The sequence below is a fragment of the Oreochromis aureus genome, linkage group 1, assembly GCF_013358895.1.
Source record: "Oreochromis aureus strain Israel breed Guangdong linkage group 1, ZZ_aureus, whole genome shotgun sequence".
In the NCBI taxonomy this organism is placed as follows: Eukaryota; Metazoa; Chordata; class Actinopteri; order Cichliformes; family Cichlidae; genus Oreochromis; species Oreochromis aureus.
This window is the reverse complement of record NC_052942.1, coordinates 23,098,872-23,105,540: the sequence shown is the minus strand read 5'-3', so window position 1 is coordinate 23,105,540 and position 6,669 is coordinate 23,098,872.

The following is a 6,669-nucleotide window of genomic DNA, read 5'->3' as shown; positions in this document are numbered from 1 at the left end:
TAAGTCTTCCTCTTTAACTGCTGCCTGGCAGCTCCATCTTCAACGTCCTTAGTTCAATATATCCCCACTCTGCACACGCCCAGACCATCTCAACCTTGCTTTTCTTTGTCCCTAAATTTCTCATCCTGAGCTGTCCCTCTGATGTACTCATTTCTAATCTGGTTAGTCTTCATTTCAGTCACCTTCAGCTTGGCCTCCCTCTGATCTGTATGTCATAGCAGGTTCTTGGTAAGTCTCCATTCTCTCTTGCTATCTTTCTGTCACAAGTCACCCCTGACAATTTTCTCCACCTGCTGCACAATACCTGCACTGCTTTCCTCACCTCTCTGCCCTTTGGTTTGGATAGTTGACCCCAGGTATGTAAACTTATCCACTTTCACTCCCTCTACTCTTTGCACCATCACTGTTAAACCTAATCTGTTAGCCTGTCTATCACCACCATAAAGAAAAAGGGGGTCCTTGATACATTGCTACCTCTACATTGAACCCTTCTGTCACTTCTACTGCACACCTTGCCACGGTCTGTTTCTTGTACGTGCACCACCGTCGCATACTTCTGTCGCTCCTGATTCCCTCATGCAGCACCACAGTTCCTCTCTTGGCACCTTATCACATGGTTTCTTTAGACCCAGAGAGATGGTGCAACTCCTGACCCACCTCTATGCTTCTGCATTAACACTCTCAAAGCAAACATTACATCTGTAGTGCTCTTTCTCAGCATAAAACCATGATGCTGCTTGCTGATCGTCACCTCTTCTTAACCTAGCTTTAACAACTATTTCCCCTCTTCATGTTATAACTCAAACCCTATCCATCTGTAGTTACTAAAGCCCTGCACATCACTCTTGTTCTTGAAAATCGATTCCAGTAAAGGTCTTTTCCATGCCTCGGGTGTCAGCTCACGTTCCAAGATTGCATTAAATATTATGGTAAAAAACAGTACACTGCCCTCTCGCCTGGACATCTCTGTATATCTGCAGGTACAGTCAGAAGTTTACATACAGTGATTATGGCCATGAATGTCATGGTAATTTTGGGCTTTTAATTATTTTTTTGAATGGCTCTTTTTCCACTTTGGATTGATCATATAGCATAAATCTTTAAAGGCTTTTAAAAAAAAGTAGTTAATCTATTTTGATTCTTATATACACCGGGGTAAAACAATTTGAATCCACCCCTAAACCACCTGGCGTTGCTTCCCTTCTACCTGGTCTCCTGCTCACACAGTATCTTCCAGTCATAGTTCCTACTCTTAAAGTCCCTCCTCTCACCTCCACACTCCTGCCTTTCCTTCTTTCTAGCTGCCTCTGAATACACCTTCCGCCTCTCCTCTTCTATTGACTTTGGCGAACAATAGCACAGTTCTGACCGGCACCCTGTTGGCCAACAGCACTGGGTTATTAACCCAGGCCCAGACCGATCACATTTTTGATGATTCCCGTGTTTGATTTGGCAAGGATTTTATGCTAGATGCCCTCCCTGATGCAACCCTCCCCATTTACCCGGAGCAGCACTAAGAGTATACTGGCTTGTGGCCCCCTGTGGCTGGGTTTATATAAAAGTTAACAAGGATCATAATAATACATTTTAAGATCCAGCTGCCATTTCTCAAATGCCTTGGGTGCAAGCTGCAATTTGCAATGCAAGATTAGTTTCTTACTGTTCAGAATGTACACTTAAGGATATCCATGACTTCAAAATGTAAGAACACAATGCTCTCTGATTCCATTATTAAAAGCCCCACCGAGGATCACACTGGACTCTTCAAGGAGACACTGACCTTTTCCCTTTAATAGTTACCTCCAGACTGTCACTTATCTGCTTTTCTAATGTTATTAAATCTGTTGTTGAGAATCAAATATCTCTTTAAAAGCTTCAAATTGGCCAGTTTACATTTCCTGGTATACTCTCACTGGTCAGTTTGTTAGTTAGCTGTTTAACTGCTCATTAACACATGTAGAATCAGTCAATAACATGACAGCAGCTCACAGACATCTAGACAAGGTCAAGATGACCTACTGAAGTTCAAACTGCATTGCAGTGGATTTATGTCTCTGCATTAAATCAATGCCATAGATTGTAACTGCAAACCCTTGTAAAACCCTGTACTATAACCTATGCTACAACTTGATGTGTGCCTCCACACTAACGTCTGGTCTGAGTGTTTCAGAAGCTGCTGATTTATTGAGATTTTCCCACATAACCATCTCTAGTATTTACAGAAATTGGCCAGACAAAAAGAAAACAGGTGAGCGTCAGTTTTCTGGGCCAAAATGCCTTGTTGCTATCAGAGGTTCAGAGAATTGCCAGTCTGCTTCCAACTAATAAGAAGGCAGTAGTAACTTAAGTAACCACTCTTTACAACCAAGATATGCAGAACAGCATCTCAACAGCAGCACAAGACTACACCGGGTGCCACTCCTGTCTGCCAAGGACGGGAAACAGGCTACAATTCACACAGGTGCACCAAAAGGGGACAATAAAAGATTTGAAAAACACCTGCTCTGATGAGTCACGATTTCTGTCGCAACATCCAGTTGGTGGTTGGTTTTCTGTCTTGTATTAACATTTCAGGCTAGTTGTGGTGGTGTCATAGCATGGCACAGTTTGGCTCTTTCAGTGTCAACTGAGCATCATTCTGATACCATACCCAATCTGAGTATGCTGGCCCTAGTGCATCCATCTTTTGATGCCTACTTCCAGCAGGATAATGTGCCATATCACAAAGCTCGAATCATCTCACACTTCCTCAATATGCTATTCAAATGACCTCCACAGTTACCAGCTCTTAGTCCAGTAGAGCACCTTTGGGATGTGGTGGAATGGGAGATTGACATCATGTCAATATGAATTTATACCACAAAGAAGAAATGCAGTTCTGGAGGCAGAAAAGACTCCAACCTGGTAGTTGCAAAGTGTAACTAATGAACTGCCAAGTGAGTGTATAGTACACATTTGGGACACAGGTAAAAACAACACTGTGCTTCTGCCCTTACTCTAATGTTTATTTGAAATTTAGTAACCTTGAACGAGGTACATGGCATCCCTCAATAAAGATGTTACAAACCTCTAAAGCTTCAGTAAAAAGGCTTCTCCGCACCTAATTCTTGTGTTAGTGCTTACAGTTTACTAATCCTTCCCTCAGTACTTGTGATTTTATGCATTTCCTGTTCCATTACAATCCACCCACTGGCTAGTTTTTATAATCGACCCCGTGTACCATATGGTTTCTTCATTCACTCTCCCCCAGTTTTTCCTCCTCTTTTAGTGCTTCGTGTTTAGAGGTTCACTTGCTCTCAGTTCCCTTCTCAGGAAGGTAAACAACATGGCAACCAGAGTTTCAAGGACGTCTGTCCAAACACAGCAACCCTCATAGAGAACTGTCCTGTCATAGTTGTATGTCACGGATGGTGGTTCCTCCTTGATCTTTACAAAAAGGAAACTTGTTTTCCACCTGCTAGTGCTTATATGCTACCCAAGTAAACAAGAAGGGGATGTTTGAGTTGTGCAATCATTCTGTTGTCTTCAACTGAGACTAATGCAGAGTTTTGAGTTTCCAGTTTCCATTTTGGCCCGGAATGAATAATATATATCAAGGTTAATGGACCCGTGTAATGAATAACATTTCTGAGAAGTAAGTTATTGTACCTCAACATCTGTAACAGCTCATCAAGGATGGGTTATCTATATCATTACTCTGTCAACAAGTGGCTACAGCACACAACATAGATAAATCGCAAAGGAGTGCCGCTGACTAAATGTAAAACAGAAAAGGATAATAGGACGATAAATCTGTTAAGCCATGAGGTTGATCCGAAGTATCTGTGCATAAAGAGTTCAAGGAGAGTGACGGTGGCACCATAAAGACAAAAGAAGGGGAGCAGTTTTAAAACAATCTGAAATATACAATATTTAACCTTTAATTTATTCAATGCCTCTGCTCTGCAACGACCCACAAAACAAGCGTTACAAAGCCAGGTGGCATTATCCTCCATCCTATCACACAGACATACAGCTGTGTTATCAGTTTAAAGTCTGGAGTAGTAAGCAGCAAAATATTTGTTAAATAAAACACTCGAATGTATCAGAGATCACAAAACCACAAACTGCTCATCCTCATCTGCTGAGATAAGTATATGTGACACATTAAAGGGGAAACATTTGCCTGTTCTTAGATAATCAGAAATCTGGATACTATTAAATGTTACCTCACATTTACCCCGATTGTGATCAAAACCAGAATAAGATTCAAATCTGTAATACCAACGATGATAACATCATGAAATTATATGTAACATGATCAAATATTCACGCTTATTCCCGGCACATGAATGGATTTATGTTTGACTAATCAGTCTGTAACGATTAGTCAGCAAGGTCAAGAACTGAATGAGATCAGAGCTATTGTGTAATTTTACTGACCTTATTTGCTCGATGCAGCTTGTATTTATATGATTTTATTTTATAGTTCCTTAAAAAAATGAATACATTTATTATTTTCAAAATCTGGATCACAAATCTCTCGAAACAAGAATTTCCTCATTGAAAACTGGTCTGACGTCCTATGTAAATGTGAAACATCTCTTACATTTTGTCAGAGAATACTTTATTAGTAATGAAGCTCATTAAGCATGAGCATCACTAAAAGCATCTCTGCAGGGTATGATGGCCGGACTTCCTGTTAAACATGTATTTAAAAAAACAAAAGAAAGCAAAAATAATAATAAGTTCAGAGCCCGTGCTGGCAGAGACCCTGTGGGAAGAGAATTTGTCTGAGGATTTAGTTTGCTGGCATGCGCTCTGAGTGCCACGCTCTTGTACGTATCTGGGATATTTCAGAACAAAAATCAAGTATTCGATGGAATAAAATCTAAACTATTTGGGTCATAACACAGCTAGAACACTGCAGGGTCAGTAAGGCGATATGGCAGCGTCATACCATGAAGCCGCTTTTCAGGGCAGACGATTCGTGGTTTCCCATGCCAGCTCACAAAGCTTCCTTCCTTCCTCTTCATTCTCATCCAAATGACGCAAATTATAGGAAGTGCTTTTTACAGATAAACCCTTTTTGAAAGCTTTACCCTTTGATGCGGCTGCAATTCAGATGAAGCTGATATGTTTCCTACAGTTGGCCCTCAGGCCTCCATCTGATCTGGCTGCAATGGTTTTACATAATCATGTTAAACTGACAGTCTGAGGACGATGCCATTCAAATTTTACAATCACAAGAAATTATAGATTCTAAATGGGTTGTAAATAATTAATTTTTAAATTATGAGTCCCCACATGTAATTCCAAGTCAGGATGTAGGACGGCATTCATACTTGCACTTGATAGCCATGGAAAGCCCAGTTATGGTTCATTTGCCTATGGTGATCTTTAAAACACCTAAAACCCCCTAAAACCCGGGGTCACTCATGATCAAACTGAGAAAAGCAGATATTACCAACTGAATGAGAACAGTTTATTTTAGGTTCCAGGCAGTGACGCTTACAGGAATATAGAAACCACCATCACCATAGTTCTCCAGGCTTTCCAAAGATCTTTCCAAGTTTTTCTTTTGACTTTGGCTGCTTTTTCATTCATTGTCAGTCCAGTCCTTTTACCTGACCATTTTCATAGGAATGTTCTTTTTGTTAGTTATAAACAGTGTGTCGCAAAAATGTGCTCCCATTTCTTCAGCTGAATAATCATAATAAAATTGTCAAAGATAACACAGTTTGACCTAAAACAGTGTTTTTTCACCAACAAGGTGATTTCCAGATACATGTTAGCTGAAAATCTGGTATATCCTTGGCGTTCTGTGCCATGAAAAAAACGAGGAAACTGTCAAGTAGAGGACAAAAGAAGTGTCGGGTCTAAAGATTTATCTGGCTCTGTCATGATTTGGTGCTCTGTTGTTGCCAATATTGCTCGGGATCTTGTCAAAACTGATGTAATTATGAACACAGAAAGGTAACATAAGATTTTGTTCAACATGTAAAACCATCTGGATTGTATCTGATTGACAGTGGTTTAATTTTTCAGCATGGCAATGATCCCAAGCACACTGCCACTGCAGTAAATACATAGATAGATAGAAAAACACACATGGATCACTATGAGCCATGGATTGGCCTCCCCAGAGCCTGGACCTCAGCATTACTGAAGTAGTGTAGGATCATCTTGACAAAGAACAAAAGGCAGCCAAGAAAAAGAAGCCAAGAAGAACTTTGAGTGTCCTTCAAGAAGCCTGGAGAATTATTCCTGAAGAAATTACAAGTAGGCTTGCCTGAGAGTGTTCAGGCTGTGCCGGAAGGAGGCCACACCAAAGATTGACGTTCAAGCACTTACTAAACTCACATGCGTCTTATATACTTTATTTCCGTGGTTGTTTACACGTTTTTCAACAGATTTCCAATTTTCCTTTCAAAATATAACGAAATCGAGAGTGGTCCAAGACTTTTGCGCAGAGCTGTAAGTCATGAGATAAATTATCCTCACAATGACCTGATGGCTCTTTTTAACAAGTAGCAGCACTATTTGTTTTGTCTTTTAATAACAGTGAATTACCGGCATTTATAAGCAAATTATGACCGAACAGAAAATACTTCCAGCCAATGGACAGTGGTGGATGAACTAATCTCGAAAGCATCGGCAAATTATTTATTAACCATCACAAATCCAATA